This window comes from Canis lupus, chromosome 34 (assembly GCF_003254725.2).
Source record: "Canis lupus dingo isolate Sandy chromosome 34, ASM325472v2, whole genome shotgun sequence".
Lineage (NCBI taxonomy): Eukaryota > Metazoa > Chordata > Mammalia > Carnivora > Canidae > Canis > Canis lupus.
Window position 1 is genome coordinate 6766005 of NC_064276.1, and position 17582 is coordinate 6783586.

At 38.9% G+C, this 17582-nt stretch overlaps 1 long non-coding RNA gene across 3 annotated transcripts in view; it reads right to left on the reverse strand.

Annotated features, from left to right (window-relative positions):
- Window positions 1–1176: 1176 nt before the first annotated feature.
- Window positions 1177–17582, reverse strand: part of LOC125754327 (uncharacterized) — a 56430-nt gene continuing 40024 nt past the window's right edge. Inside the window, exons 4-6 of one of the 3 annotated variants that reach the window (XR_007408254.1) lie at window positions 7594–7890; window positions 6347–6430; window positions 3072–5888 (exon numbers count right to left, since the gene is read on the reverse strand). This is a non-coding gene — a long non-coding RNA (uncharacterized LOC125754327). Of the gene's footprint in view, window positions 1639–3071; window positions 5889–6346; window positions 6431–7593; window positions 7891–17582 lie in introns of those variants that run through there. The other 2 variants (XR_007408256.1, XR_007408255.1) reach the window with 2 other exon arrangements.

A 17582-nucleotide genomic window follows, 5' to 3' on the forward strand; every position in this document is an offset into this window, starting at 1 on the left:
TACTGGCTGCTAAGTTGAAAAAAGAAACCTCATGAGACTATATGATGTCCAATAAAGTAATCCAGAATTTACTAAATTATAGTACTTATTTACCAATTCCATCAACTGATGATGCCAAATTTTGTTAAAACTCACCTGTGAAACCAAATTGTTCTGTATTCAACTGAACTGGTCTTTGTACTAAAATGTCAGTTCATTTCTCTCAGCGTGTAATTAGAATGTGCAAGCTTTTCAATGTTTTAAACAAATAGGATTAAAACTCACTGAAAGTCCTTATTTGAAAGATTATTAAATAGGGCAGAAAATTATTTCCAATTTTTAAAGTGTGTGAATATAAATGGTTTCAAAGGTGAGGTTATGTCAGCAACACCACCTCAATGACTCCAATGCACTGATGAAAACTTTTCCAAGCACTTACTTCTGATGCTCTTGTTACAGAGCATATTCCTTTTGAAATGCAGTTGCTTTCTTCTGCTTTGTTAAAGCATCATCTTTACCTGGAAGGAATATATCAACTGATCTTATGTTTAGAAACAACCTACTCCTGGCAGTCATTTCTCAGGGTGTAACTTTGTGGCAGGAGCTGGGACAGACTCCTCCCCCACTCTGACTTGATCCTGATGCCAGAGCTGAAAACATCTGCTCTTCTGAAACATGTGCCTTTCCCCAAGTGTTGGGAAAACCTGGAGAGAAGCCTTTTACACACAAGCCTCCCTCAGGCCATTGGAAATCGGGGTATGGTTAGCAGGAAAATATGGGTGCAAATACACAGAGAAAGAGAGGTCTAGTTTTTCACACTCTGAGATTAATAAGCCAGGGGCAATAGAGAATTGAAACTTTTTAAAAGGAATTGTCAGAAATTGTTTTCTCCCCCAAACATAAATGATAATCTCAATTTGGTAGGGTATCAAGACATAGCAATCCCTCTAATGATCCCCCCAAATCCCCTCCTTTTAGGATGACTGTTGTAGGGATCTTGGCTAGCAGACACATGGCAAGGAGAGAATCTCATCAGGGCAACCTTGCTGACAGCTAAGACACATGGCCTGAGGTTAGACTCCAACGTCTTCTTCAAATGGTTAACTTCACTGCAGGGAACTGAGAAATGTAACCAGGTGTTTTTTGTTTTGTTTTGGTAACCAGTTTTTATTTAATCTTGACACTCAGATAACAACATGCATCTGAAATTGAAATGCTGTTGGTTGTATGTGTAATTGAACTGGCCCATCATTAGTATGTGTAGGAATTTACAAAAAATATAAATTACAGGCTTACTCTCTGTTTTTGATAGCCTATAATATGGGAAAAATGGATTTGAAAAGTTCTAATTTGGTGAGATAAAAAAATTCAGCTATCTTATAATAGTAAAAAATAATATGTATTTATTATATGAAAACAGTAAACATTTTCCCTGGAAATCATGTTCTATTGTGGTATAACACGAGTAGTTGAAATCCTGTGAATTTAGCTTGTTCTTTGCAAAATAATACATGTGTGGTTTAGTAATTCTTGCATCCTATTTGATTCAGTAAATGGTCGCTTTGCACCAGAAGGGTGGTGGGTGCTGAAGAAACAAAGATGAAAAACAAATAATGCTTGCCATTTTCTTCTGGTCTTGTATCTGTTTGTCTTTCTTTCCTATGAGAAAATGAGCATCTTAAGGACACAAGACCATGGGTCCAAGTCTGCACCTGCAGCCCCCAGGACCACGCCCAGCAGAGTTGATCCTGCAATATACCCACTGAATTGTCAATCCAGTCACTGCTCTCCTGTAAATTCAGTTCTGGCTCTAAGTGACTACTGGGGTTTCATTTTGGTTAAAGTCAGCAGATGATTCTCAACAAACCCAACACTTTACTCCTTAATTGATAAGCCAGTCAAGAACAACCCCTTTTTTGAAGTGTCTGGACTGCAATGTCCGAGTTCACAAGAGGTGGATGGCTTGGTATTAAAATGCTCACCTATCTTGGCGCAAGTGTTGGTATAGGCAAGTAAAGCCAGTACTACAAAGAGATCTTCGCTATAAAAGGAAAAAAACCCAGTTCTAGATCATGCAACATGCATGTTCTGAACATCACACTCATTTGCGCTCCCAAAGAGTTTATAGGAGAAGAAAGGGCACCAGGGAAGATAAGCAGATCCTCCTGAATTAGGGGTGATTTCCTGATTACAATGACGAAATTATCCAGAAAGAAGCTGAAAGCAGCAAGAACACATAGGAAGGGCAATCCCTCCTAGCTGTGGCTATTCACGTCAGCTCCTTAAAGACACAGCCCTGGTCTCTGCTATGCAGGCACAGGCTGTGAGGTCAGCCAGGTTTGGACAGGTCCTTGCTCCGTCACCTATAACTTTGTAGGCTCTCTGCACTTCCATTTTCTCACATGCCAAATGAAAAGACTCACCTTGAAGATTTTAATAAAAACTAAATGTGTGATCTGCATGGAGATGAGTACACATTGTTCCTGACTTGGAGCTCATGCCTGGCTGAGCAGTGGCCAAGATAGGCAAGGCCACGTCCCTCGCCAAGCTGACTTTCCCTCTTGTGTGAGGAGCAAGGAAGTGAAGGAAAGCCACTTCTGGAATTGGTGAGTGAGATAATAAAATAAGGGCAGCAGTGAACAGAGACTGGCTTCGGGGGGGGGGGGGTGCTCTGAATGGCAGAAATATCTGAGAAAGAGGGGAACACAGTTGTTACCACTGTATCAAAATCTTCCCCTCCTATATCATAAATGTCACAGACTCTTCCCTGAGGAGGTATGTTCCCAGCTGTGCTTTGTGTCCTCTTGTATTTCCCTTTTGTTCCTGGCTTTCATCTAACAAACCAGGGTTGGTTCTCACACCTGTTGCTTTGGTGGCTGGGAGTCCCCTGTTGTATTTGTGTATTTCTAAGTCAGGATGTGAACCCAGGAACAAAACCTAATCCTGACTTTGGTGACAAAAAGTAGTCACACTTATCTAAATATATGTGATGAGATTCAATAAATTTCTTACAAAACCGAAGAAATAGACATTACGGATTTTCTAATTTAAATTATGAATTGTTCATTATAATTTGTATTTTTACCTTGTCATTCTAACAGATAATTTTGGATATTTCAAATAGAATAGAATTTATAAACTAAAATTGGAAATAATTTTAATTATTCAAAATTTTTATATTTTCTTTAGTGGACTTTTTATTTTTTAAAGATTATTTATTTATTCATGAGAGACACAGAAAGAGAAGCAGAGACACAGGTAGAGGGAGAAGAAGCAGGCTCCATACAAAGAGGCCGATGTGGGACTCATCCTGGGACTCCGGGATCACACCCTGTGCCATAGGCAGACAGACACTCAACCACTGAACCACCCAGGGACCCCTTGAGTGGACTTTTTAAAGTACATTTCAAATGTAATGATAGTTTACTGTTTAATTATTTGAATCATTTCTGTCTACAGAATATCAGTTTCGTTAAAACTATATTTAAAGAAAAATAGGGCAGCCTGGGTGGCTCCGCGGTTTAGCACCGCCTTCAGCCCAGGGCGTGATCCTGGAGACCCGGGATCGAGTCCCATGTCGGGATCTCTGCATAGAGCCTGCTTCTCCCTCTGCCTGTGTCTCTGCCTCTCTCTCTCTCTGTGTCTTTCATGAATAATAAAATAAAATAAAATCTTTCTAAAAAAAGGAAAAAGAAAAATAAATCACATGGAATAAACGTATAGTAGTTTACAAATTATATATGTGTATGTTATTTTATTACTAATACAATGTGCATGGTCCATGAACAGAACACCCAGATGTGAGTAGTGCTCAATCACTTCAGTTGCCTTTCATTTCGAATGACTTTCAGCGATTTCAAAACCATATTTTTAATTTGTTTTTTAAAATGATACACTTGTCAGAAAGGATAGCAGAACATATTTCATTTAACTTTTTGTTAGGTTGACTTCTAACTTGAAGACATTTACACATATGGGATGTGGGCTGCCGTGTGTATCTTGTTAGGAATCCTCCAAATGGGGGTGGCCGAACTGAATACATAGTATGTCAATAATAGTGGCCTAGAAAAGTAACTCAGTATAAGAGAAGTGGAAAGTGCAGGGTAAGTGGCCTGTAAGCCAATCACCAAAGGAAAAGAAGAAGCAGGCAGTGTGGATTGTGGGCAAAGGTGCCCCGGGATAAGGAACAAGATAATGCAAAGGTACAAGGCTGGAGTTACCCTGATGTGTTCAAAGACCAAGATGGGAGAGATGGGATTTTAGGAACACTTTGGCTTTAGTCCATATTATAGTTTGGAGGTATTTGGAATAAATCATAAAAAAATAAAAATAAAAATTGCTGCCAAAAATGATTTAAAAAAATTCTTGTAAATGATCCTAATTTACTCTGCTCTGACATCAAGGAAACTCAGAGCCATACCTGTGAGCCTATGTTGGTGTTTGAACATTACTTCAGAGACAATACTGTGCACTAGCCTTACCTCCTTCTTGCTTTACTTTTCTGCCCATATCTTACAATTAATCCTTCCTGCTTATCTATTGATTTATTCTATTTTGTTATGTATAGTACTGCAAGCTGATCAGATGCATCTTTAGGAAAAGGAGCAACATACAGACTCAGACAGGAGAAGACTCGCATCAGAAGGGACAATGAGCCAGGCAGGAAGATGCATTGCTTCATACATGTTGAGTTTAGGGTGCTGGAGGAGTAGCAATAAAGAATCGAAGTTTATAGGGGGAGAACAGGCCTGAAAGACATGGAGGAGGCCATGTTTGGGTAGGCATCTTGACAAAGAAGTGTTGTTTGATGGTGGGGCAATGGTGGATGAGCCAGCTGTGGTGGGCAGAGTAACAGCCCCCATAGATACCCCTATCCAAATCCCCAGAACTCTGAATATGTCACATTACAAGGAAAAGGGTATTTGTAGATATGATTAAGAGTAGGGGTCTTGAAGTGGAGAGACCATCTGGATCATCTGGATGCACCAAATGTAAGCACAGAAAAGCAGAGGCTCTTTTTCAGCCTTGATCAGAGACAGATGTGGTGATATTGATGGTTTTTAAGGTAGAAGAAGGTGGCCACATGCCTAGGAAGACATGAAGCAGCTTTAGAAGCTGTGAAAGGCAAGAAAGTGGATTCACCCCTAGAACCTCCAGAAAGAAACACAGCCCTGGTGACTCCTTGACTTTAGTTCAGGTGAGATGTATTTTGGAATTCTGATCTCCAGAACTGTGAAATAATAAATTCATGTTGTTTTAAATCATGAAATTTTGGTAAATTGTTATACAGCAATAGGACACTTACATATTAGTCAAGAAAAACAGATGAACCCACAAGGATGAACCCAAAGAGCAGATACAGCCCTTACTTCTTCCTCACATCCATGAGCTGAGCTAGGAGGTAAGTAGCAATGTGTGTGTGCACATGCTTCAAAACCTGCATGTGCCAACACAAGTACCTGCCCTGAACTTCCAGCATAAGGGCAAAATGATTGCCACTTGACTCCTACCCTCCAGATTGTGCACAAAAACACCCTTCATGCCCCACCGTACTGGGAATTTCCTGGAAGGGAACTCTGGGAAACGTTTTCCAGTCCAGCCAAAGGGACACTGTCAGGTCTCCCACAGTCCACCCCTTGCCAATGTGGCAGTCATGTGCATTTCTCTAACCCACAATCCATTTTCAAATAAAGATAACAAAGGCATGCTTTTGGCTAACATGATACAACTATTTCCAGTAGAAGTAAAACACACTGGCACTTTCCTCAGAAGGGACTATCATCCTGTCATCCCTGTGGATCTCTGGCATACTCTGTACGGCAGGAGAGTGGGAACTGAAGCTGGGTATGATGCATAGACTGGCTCAGAATATAGCTGTTAGTGAGACTCAGGGATTCCGAGGCACCTGCCTGGAAAAACAAAAAACAAAAAACAAAAACAAAAACACAAGACAAAAACTTGGTCTTGGCACCAAGTCACCCTGGACCCTAATCTCCTTACAATTTTAGCCCATTTCAAAATAAAAGTTCTTTAAAAATCTGCCGCCCATTTGCGGTTTTTCTGTTCTTAGGCACTTCTTTTTTTTTTTAATTTTTATTTATTTATTTATGATAGTCACAGAGAGAGAGAGAGAGAGAGAGAGAGGCAGAGACACAGGCAGAGGGAGAAGCAGGCTCCATGCACCGGGAGCCCGATGTGGGATTTGATCCCGGGTCTCCAGGATCACGCCCTGGGCCAAAGGCAGGCGCTAAACCGCTGCGCCACCCAGGGATCCCTGTTCTTAGGCACTTCTTTTACAGGAGAGGAACTTGCAGAAAACCACAGGCCCCCTCAGGTAGCCAACTTCCCAGCCCACTTCCCAGCCCACCTTGCAGGTGCTTCTTGTACTCAGAAAGACAAAAGCCACAAGCTTGAACCAAGCTCCAGGGCGCAACTTACAACTGGCTTGCTCCTGCAAAAACCAGACCAGACCAGTTAGAGCCACACTGGGCCTCCTTCCCCTCATTATCATGCTAAAAATCATGCCCAGGGGTGAAGACTTGAATACATACAATGTATGAAAAAGCATGTTCTGTCAATTGCCCCCAACTTTCCATATTTCCCCACCACTATGTGCCTAGATGTCACTCCTTTCCCACTCAGCCCCTTCTAAAGCTTTCCCTGGCCTTTGCTGGGGGAAGATGCTGGTAACTCTCTTACTGTGGCTGTTTTCCTTGTGCTCAGGCATAATCTTACACTAACTGCTCCCTGCACCATCCTTGGCCTCGTGTCTGTCCCTATATCGAAGAGGCAAAGAACCCCAAGGTCATAACAAAAGCTGACCATAGCCTCACTCAGGTGACAGTGAAAGACAGGGAGAAGGAAATGGGCAGAGCTTTGGCCATCCGTGGTGTAGAGAGAGAAGTGACCATAGGGCAGAATATATATAAGACTAGTGACACAGTGATGAATGGCCTGACCAGCTGGTCAAGAGCCTGGAGATAAAAGATTGAATGATGAATACAAAGAAAGGTGGGTAGAGGGAATGGAAAGGTGCACAAAAATGGGTGGGCATAGGAAGGTCCAGGATGGCTATTCGGGAGGACCCTAAACTCACATCCTGCACAAACACACCCCATCCATACTCACATATAGAGCAAATCCCCCTGAAGAAGTGAGGGCTGAGTGAACAGCTCTGTGCAAGAAAGGAGAGCAGGACCACAGAGAGGATGGAAAGACAGGTGGAGACAGGATAACGATGGGATCCAACCCCTGCCTGGGCTGTGAACTGCAATGGGGAGGGGTAGTATTGAGGGATAGTAAACAGATTCGTCTACCCTGGGGTGCAGAGAAAAAAAAATAAGACAAAAGCAGAGAGGGAGACAAACCAGAAAAGACTGAATGCTAGGGACCAACTGAGGGTTGCTGGAGGGGAGATGGATAAAAGGTAAGTGGGCGACGGGCATTAGGGAGGGCATGTGATGTGATGAGCACTGGGTGTTGTACACAACTGATGAATCACTGACCTCTACCTCTGAAACTAATGATACATTATATGTTAATTAATTGAATTGAAATTAAATAAGATTTTAAAAAAAAAGAGTGGATGGACACAAAGTAGGATAATCATCATACCACAAGCAGCATCGACCAGAGAAGATGCACAAAGCAACCCAGTGGCAGAATGACTCAACCAGTTGACTTTAACCAGTCTTTGTCATTGGCTTAAGTCACAATAGACTCTTCTAGATTCTGAGCTTCTAGAGGGTAGGAATTCTACTATAGTGATTGATCTTTGGACCCCAGGAACTATGCATTGTATGGAATGGACAGTAGGCACTTGTATTTTCATGAAAAGAATGAATGTCTTAGTTCATTCAGCATCCCCCTGTAGGCTGCTGTTTTGCTTTCTCATTGTCTTCTGTCTTCTCCCTGGAAATAAGGGGGAAAAACAATTCACTTTCACATCCAAGATCAAAGAGATTTGTCTTCAAAAGATTGTGAAAAGACAACCTGGATAGCACTTTAAAAAAAAATTTTTTTTTTAATTTATTTATCTGAGCGGGGAGGGGCAGAGGGAGAAGCAGACTCCTTGCTGAGCAGATAGTGGGACACAGGACTCTATTCCAAGACTCTGAGATCAGGAACTGAGCTGAAGGCAAACACTCAATGGACTGAGCCACCAGGTGCCCCTGAGTGGTACCTTTTACAAGCCCTCATGCCTGGGCCTTGAGTCCAGAGAAATGACAAGCACCCAGCATGCCTGGTGACAACACTCTACAAACAATGCTCAGGGACTCTGAAACATGGAAAGTGTGCAATAATAAATTCATATTTATGTTCTAGCAGGAAGAAAACCTCAGTCTTTATTTAGCTAATAATTATATCAACCATGTTTGGCAGCCTGAGGCTGTTTTTCTTCTCCCCAGACAAGGTCTTTCTTACAGTAAGATATAAATAATGACACACATTTTTAGACCCAATAAACTCACACATACTATAAATTTATAGTTACTTTCCATCTGTGTGGTCAGTAAGCGCATGTTGATGAAGAAGAAAGAAAATCTGAAATCCTTCAACTCTAAACCTAGTCTTTTATTAAGAATAAAAAGGTAAATTGGGAGCCTGGCTGGCTCAGTCCATATAAAGTCCATATTTCAGGGTCATGAGTTCAAGCCCCACGTGGGTGTGGGGAGTACTTAAAAATAAAATATTAAAAAAAAATAAGTAAAAGGTAAATCTTTTCAGCCTACATGTAGTTCATTTCACCCTGAAAATCGGAATGAGAATACAGTTGAAGTGGAGTTTGCATTTTAATTGAAGAGACAGAAACGATCATTTAAATAATAATATAAGACAAGGATATGAACAATAAAATTAGCTGTTCTATGCATTTCCATGGTTGGGAATGCAGAAAACTTTAGGGATCAGTAATTGGATAAAATACAGTTTGTAAGGTCTCTTAATCAGCATGTAAGTGATGTGTCTTATACCGTTCCTTTTGGGATCCATATTGAATTCCCCCAACTAACTCTGGTCTGATCCTGACAGATCCTCCTCCATAGCCCCTAGCTCTGTGCCTTGAGCAACAAGAGTATTTGTTGATTGATCCATGAATGACAAATGCCATTTGCAAACATTTCCACTTCCACATAAGTCTGACAAACTGAATTCACACACACTTTTAAAACTCTTTGGAAACAAATTCTAATAAAGCAAAAAAGCCAGAGGTACTGAAAAGAGTAGAGATGCTCATCACCATGTTTTCTTTTATATAAAGTGCTGCAGTGATGGTCCACATGGCACAGACACAAGGTTTGGCAAGTATTGCCATCGGGGGCAGGGTGTATCTTGCAAATCCTTGCAAGGTGGAAGACAGGGTCTGAGGTGTGAAAGGACCACCCTGAATCACAAGCCTGGGGGGTGGGCAGGCAGGAACTGATGTCTTCTCCAACTAATCTCTGGGACTACACTCTTAACTGCTCCAGGGACACAGGGACATGATTTCCAGGCTCAACTGGCCAGGTTTTAAGAAGAAGAAGAGAAGCCAACTTCACCATCTGCCCTGGAGCTGGCCAAACTCAGGCCTTCCTGTGCCCTTAAGACTTACATAGAAGTGCTCATTTTCTTATTAGTGAAGCTAGGGATCTCATAATATGTTGCTTTATCTTTTGCCTGTCATCAGTCGTGTTTGTTATGGCCTTTATTTTTTTGTTTTCCTTTGGTCTCCTCCTTGTTGGCACTTCATGTTGTTCAAGTTACTTCTGTGACAGGTCACGAAAACATTCTTCTGGCCTGTCACATGCGTTTAACTCTGTCTATGTTATGTTTTATCAAAGCTCTTTTTTTCAGGTAATAAGGCAGTAAATTTGCATTATATTATATACTTTTTTGAGTTTTATTTTTTAGAGCAAATTTTAAGGCCTTAAATTATTTTATTAAACAAAGCTGGAGGGACAGTTGGATGAGTGTCCAACTCTTGGTTTCAGCTCAGGTTATGTTCTTGGGATCCTGGGATTGAGCCCTACGTCAAGCTCCCCTCTCAGTGGGGAGTCGGCTTGTCTTCTTCTCTTTCTGCCCCAATCCCTGCTTGCTCTCTTGCTCTAAAATAAATAAATAAATCTTCAAAAAATAAAAATAAAAAATAAAACTAGAATTTAAAATTATTTTATTTTTAAAGATTTATTTATTTCAGAGAGAGAGCGCACACACATGGAGTGGGGAGGGGCAGGGGCAGAAGGAGAGATAGAAAATCTCAAGAAGACTCTTTGCTGAGTGTGGAGCCTGACTTGGGGCTTCATTTCACAACCCTGAGATCAGGACCTGAGCTGAAAAAAGAGTTGGATGCTTAACAAACTGAGCTATCCAGGCACCCCTGGAATTTTTTTAAATGCCTAGGCTACATTCCATTGAGCACAAATGCAAATAATTAATTCAAGCGAATGGACTTACAGATACTCAAGTATTTCATTTTAAAAGTGCGGATGTTTTATTGTGATAATTTTATTATGAATGCTTTGGAGGTTTTTAACTTTACTGGTGGTATGGACCATACAGGTTACAGCTACACTACTATGGTAGCTGTGAGTCACATGTGTCTATTAAAATTTAATTTAATTTAATTTAATTTTAAAAGTACCTCAGTTGCACTAGTGACATTCCAAATGTTCAACAACAGCCACTTGTTGCTAGTGGAAAACATGCAGGGCGGTGTGTAAATGGAATTCCCATTACTGTTGAAAGTCCTATTGGCAGCATTGAGTTAGATCCTGGATTTCAGAGGAGAGCTGCTTTGGACATTATCTCCAGCCCCCATACTTTGCTAGCTGTGTGATTTCGCCAGGTAACTAAGACTCCCTATGTCTCAGTTCCCTCAGCTGAGAAATGAGATGCATAGGCTACATCAGAAGGTAGTTGTGTGAGTTGAACGAGTTAATACATAGAAACTATATAGAAATGTGCTTGGAGTATTGTAGGTATTCAACAAATATTAACTATTATTAAAATATTATATTTAATATTATATAACTAATACTACTATATATTATTTATATTGTATATTAACACTGTTGGTTTTTCTTCTTCCAGAACAACTTGGAGTGATGGTATAATCATAGCTGTCAAAGACCTTTTTCTCAAACCATCTTTAGACTAAAGCGATATAAGGCCAGGTCTATCATTATTAGCCATATTCTGAACAGGTTAATATCTGGTCTACATTAATGAATTATACCCAACTAATCTATCTTCTTAAGTATATACTGATATAGTAAATACTAAAGCAAGTGTAATTTAGAGAGATCCCACTGTGTATATGCATCATGCTAGGCATTTTCACACAATGGTATATAATCTTCAACAATAACAAAAATCGATGAGGTAGCTTTTTTCATTCCTATTTAAAAGAAATGGAAACTGACACTTGGAAAGTAATTTCAGTTAGCCAAGATCCATATTAGCCAAGATAACATTAAGTGATAGGGTGACAGGGCTAGGATTTGAACCCAGCCCATCCTGTCTCTATGAATGGTTATGGTGGTTCTATAGTTCTATAGAAGTAGAACTCCTATGTGAAGGTCTATAATCTCAGTATAAACAAAATTTCATCATTGTTACACAGAGGAAAACATGACATAGTGCCATTCTGACTACTAATTTTTAATGGCAACTGAAACCCAGAAAAGTGAAGGATTATCAAGTAAGGCCACTGTTCACATAACAGCAGTTAAAAGTAGGGATAAAAACAGTACTTAACTCTTGAGGATGAAACTAGATTCATGATTGTGGTTCCACAAAGTCTCAAACAGTAAGCACCTCACCTGTTAGTTATAAACACATAATGGAGAAGGAGAGGGGATGAAAAAACCAGAAATATAAAGAAGAAGGATAAACAAGGAGAAAGGGAGGAAACACAACTTCCTGAAAACATCTGTTTTTGAGTTGCTGCTCTTAAAAATGAGCTAGATATAATATGATACGCTGGCCTTTATCCTCACAACAACTGCGTGAGCTAACCAGCACAGGCAGCATTTCCATTTCATGGGTGTATATAGATTTTCAAAGAAGTTAACTAACCAGCATATGATCATAGTGGTATTAAAATATAGGTCTTTGTTACCTGAGCATCAGTAGCAACCTTCTCCCAGCCAGAAAGGAGTGATTTCTGTCTCCTGATGGTAGATTAACTGCCAGCTATCCATCAAGCTCACTGATTAAATTGTATACAATGCTCCTCTCGGCATCCTGGAAACATTCATCCATCTATTCAATGGCTATTTAATGAAACATGTTAAAGGCCAGGTGCTGGGCTTGATACAAGGGAGTTAGAGGCAAATGAGACAGACACAGACTCTGCCCTCATGAATCTTACAACATGAGGTTGTAAGGTTAGTAAAGGTTAGTGTGATGAACGACGGTTTAATGATGCAACCGGCCTAATCTATGGAAGCAGGAAACACTTTCTGAGGAAGCAATATTTGCACAACCATGTGAATTAGGAGCTGATTAGGCCAATGTTGTGGAGAAGGAAGGATAGGGAGAGAAGAAGAGAAATATGGTGAACTCTAATATGTGCTCACCTAATTTTGGGGGTGAGTATACATCCTTCATAGTGAGGTCAGGTGTGCTCAGGATGCAATTCAGCCAATGGAATGCGAATAGAAGTGACACAAGTCACTCTGGGGCAAAACACTTCAGGAGCCACTGAGAGGTTTGGCAAGCTCTCCTTTCCTTGTTCCTGTGATCATTCAAGAACATATCAGGATGGAACAGGTCAATCTGGGTACCTGAGTTACTGTGATATGAAGACCCCTTGTTGGCTATGATGAACAGAAATAGGGAATATGTTGAAAGGAGCAAAAACAAATGTTGGTTTGGAAGTTTAGATAGGCTTAATTTGGTCCAAGGCAGAGGCAAACAATAGGGCTAGGAAAAATGGGTATATTTGAGAAATATTGAGAAGAAATAATCAGCAAGGCTTTCAAACTGAGCAACAATGCAGAACTATGGGATTAGGATACCTGTGAGGTTTAGAGAAAGATGATGCCATTTGGTCACATTCAAATTGAGATATTAATGAGGTATCTGGATAGAGTCACTTTCTATGTAGCTATGCATCAGGCTAGAGCTCACAGAAAAGGCTTCTCTAGAGACGTAACTTCAAGGGCTATCAATATATAAACACTAATTGAAGCCACTGGAGTGGGTGAACTCTCTCAGGGAGAGGGTGTAATTATTGAGAAGAGGAGGAGACACTGGCAAAGCAGAATGAGAAGAGATCAGCTGGGAAAGGAAGACATCAACAGGGAATTTTTAAGAGGTGGAAGAGGACAAAAGAATCATATGATTAAGAGTATTCAAAAAGCTAAGGCCTGAAACTGTCCATCAGAGCTTCTGACATGGAGGCTATTGGTGACTTTATAGAGAGAAGTTTTGATGGAGACACAGTGGGAAAATTCTGAATGAGGTGGATTTAAGAATGAATAGAGGTTAGACTAGAAAATGTGCAGGGATACTTCTACTGAGGACAACCAGAAAACTTGGGCATAATCTAAAAAGTCTGCTAGATGATACAAGACAGACCTAATAAGGTAATATACCCAGAGTTAGGTCCAGGAGAAGAAACTTTTGGGTTATCATTTCACTTAATGGCATCTTACAAATTCTAGAATGTGTAGCAGGAAAAAAAAAAACCAAAATTATGAGCCCATTTTTCTGGCAACCTCACAGAAGTATAAATAAAATGGGCAGAGGATATCAGAGATAGTGGAAAGGAGTCCTTCCTTGCTATTGAGATTTCAGGTATGATGTTTGTGGGAGGCATCTCCAGATAAAAGTGAACTTTAAAAAAAGAAATGAGTTAGCCTTAGCAATTCCTTAGCAGAGCTTCGAATCATTTTGGATCCTGGGAGTGAATGAGGGTGAGGCAGCATCTTAGTGCCAATACCTGCTAAAAGCAAAACTTAAATTTAAAAATGAAATATTCTTGGGATGCCTGGATGATTCAGTGGTGGAGCATCTGCCTTTGGCTCAGATTGTGATCTCGGAATCCCGGGATCAAGTCCTGCATTGGGTTCTCCGCAAGGAGCTTACTTCTCCTTCTGCCTATGTGTCTGCCTCTCTCTCTGCATCTCTCATGAATAATTAAATAAAATATTTTTAAAAAATTAAATATTCTCTGGAGGACAGAATCATTATTCTAGGCCTCAAGGGTATTTGTACAGTTCTGTATACAATGTCTTGCGCTGAATCAACAATGACCCACACACAATCAGACAAATAACGTGAATTAAAAGGAAGAAAACAACAATAGAAGCAGACCTGCATTTGCAAGGATGTAAAACACAAGAACAAAAAGCTAGAGAAAAAGAACTGGAAGCTCTAAGAGGAAAAAATAAAAATCATAGACATAAAAATTGAAATGACTAAAGTTAAGAATGTATTAGATGGATCAGTAGCAGATTAGACACAGCTAATGAAAAAATGAAGGAGTTAAAAGATGACACAGAAATAAAATCCAGAATGAAGCACAGAATGCAAAGTCAATTTTAAAAAGGAGAGGGTAAGTGAAAATATCTAACATACATATAATTGTCCCAGACAGAGAGGAAACTTAATATAAAGCAGAAAAAAAATATTTGAGGAGAGAATGGATGACAATTTTCAAAAATTAATGGAAAATGTAGAGACACAAATTGTAAAAGACCCTGAACTCCCAAACCAGACAAATAAAAAGAAAGCCATAAATTTCAGGGTAAAGTTGAAGAAACTCAAACACAAGAAGAAAATATTGAAATAGTCTAGAAAAAAAAAAAAAGATCATCGTCAAAGAGGAAGCAATAAGACTCAGAGTTCACTTCGTACCAGGAACAAAAGCAAATCAGCAGAAAATGCGATGATATGTAAAAAAAAAAAAAAAAAAAAGCTGAGTGAAGTAAGTCAATCGGAGAAGGACAAACATTATATGTTCTCATTCATTTGGGGAATATGAATAATAGTGAAAGGGAATATAAGGGAAGGGGGAAGAAATGTGTGGGAAATATCAGAAAGGGAGACAGAACGTAAAGACTGCTAACTCTGGGAAACGAACTAGGGGTGGTGGAAGGGGAGGAGGGCGGGGGGTGGGGGTGAATGCATGACGGGCACTGGGGGTTATTCTGTATGTTGGTAAATTGAACACCAATAAAAAATAAATTAAAACAAAACAAAACAAAACAAAAAACAAAAAGTGAGCTAGCAGTTTACATCCAAAAAATAAATCCCTTCGAGTTTGAAGTATATAGTTCAGACAACAACAAATTAAATAAATAAATCATTAGTAATGAACCTGTAAGACAGGTGATATTTTAGAATACCTTCAGGTGGAAAAAATGATTTCAGTTGAAAGTTAAAGATGAAGGAAAGACTAGAAAAAATTAATAAGAGGAATAAACACATGAGTAAAACTAAAGATGTACTGAATAATAAAAATGATATTAACAATATCTGGGAATATAAATATGACTGAAATTAAAACGCAGAAGGTAATGGAGTTAAAGTTGTGAGGGAGAAGGCAGACATCAATGAGTCAATATTGAAGGTTGCAATCTCTGAGGAAACAACTAAAAAGCCCACTAAAACAATATGTAATTACCAAGCTTAAAAAGAGGGACAAATGAAATTCAAGTATCATATGCTTAGTGCTGATAATATGTCCCCGATAATCACAAGCTTTATACAAAAATACTAACGATAAATTTACTTCTAATTATTTTTAATGGAAAAATTATAATGCATTACACCTTAATCAAAACCCTTAATCAATGCCCTAAAGCATAGCTAAGACACAGTGAAACAAACATACACGAATTGCAGCTATCCTGATCACTGAACAGTTATTAGTGATTGAATTTAGTGACAGTCTCTCTCGTGGCCAGCTAGTCAGCAGGTGCATAACATTTGCTGACAAATGGTTTGCTTTTCAAAAAGTACATTCACTATTCTTAGGTTCTACCAATTTTATGTAACAATTTTACTAAGATATAATTTATATTTTCTTTTGGACTTTCTACTTGTAGTTACTACATTTAGGTGTATGACTCATTTCAAGTTACTACTTAGATATGGTGTGAAGTAGCTGTCCAGCTTCCTTTGGTTTGTATGTGGATATGCTTTTGCTCCAGCATCATTTGTAGAATTTTTTCTTGAATGGTCTTGACACTCTTGTAAAAAACCAGTTGGTTGTGAATGTAAAGGTTTGTTTATGGACTCTCATTTCTAAACCATTGATGTATATGCCAATATGTCAGTCTTACCAATCTTATGCCAGTACACATTGGCTTGATTACTGTAACTTTGCAGTAAGTTCTGAAGTAAAAAAGTGTCAGTCTTCCAAATTTGTTCTTATTTTTCAAGATCACTTGGGCTATTATGGGCCCCTGGAATTTTCATATAATTTTAAGTAAGCCTTCCAATTTTTACAAAGAAGCAAGCTGGAATTCTGATTGGATTGCTTTGAATCTTTAGATCAATTTGAGGAATACTGTCATCTTGATGATATTAAGTTTTCCAATCCATAAATACGGATGTCTTTTTATTTATATCGCACTTCTTGAAATTCTTTAAAGCAATAATTTGTTGTTTCCAGGCTATAAGCTTTCCACTTCTTTTGTTAGACTTAAATATTTTATTATTATTGATGCAGTTATAAATGAGATTGTTTCCTTAGCTTTATTTTTAAACTTTTTTACTAGTGAATAGAAATGCAATTGATTTTTGCATATCTATCTCTGCCCAACAATCTTCCAGGACTCATTCATTAATCATAATCTATGGATAAAAATTACACACTTGAGAAAGCAAAGACAATCCTCAGAGTGAGACAAGATATTTACAACATATGTAATTTGGGAAAGGTCATATTTAAAATAAGAGGCCTCTTACAAATCAATATGAGAAAAGATGGATATCTCAATGGAAAACAAGCAAACAATTTGTCCAGGCATTTTGTAAAAGAGGAAATCAAAATGGTCAATAAACACTTAAAAAGGTCTTCCAGCTAAATTACAATCTGGAAGATGCAAATTAAACCCACAATGAGCTATCACTCCACCTACCAGAAGAACTGGAATTCGAAATAATATGATGTCAAGTTTTAGTGACGGTTTAGAGAAGCTGAAACGCTCAAGTCCTAGGAGTATAAAATGATGCTAACACTTGGATTTCTCCACCGAAGTTGAAAACATACACATTCTATAACACAGTTTAGTTCTGCCCCCATAAAATGTGTGTGCACGCAAACAAGAGACATGAACAAATTGGTCCTAGCAAAAGGAGAAGTTAGTCTCAAATTGGAAAAAAACAAAACAAAACAAAATCCTTCAACAACGTATTGGATAAGTTAAATTATGATAAGGTCTTACAATGTTTCCTTAAGAATAAAATCCACGACTATGTAGATGACATTGACAGATACAACACTGAGCAAAGTGAATCAGAGACAGAAGAAAATATATGTGTGATTCCATTTATATAAAATACAAAACGAGATAAACTAGGCTATGGTAATTTAGAAGTCAAGATAGTAATTAACTTTGCAGGGAGGCAATACTAGGAAGTGGTCCAAGTGCTTATCTGGGAGGCTGACA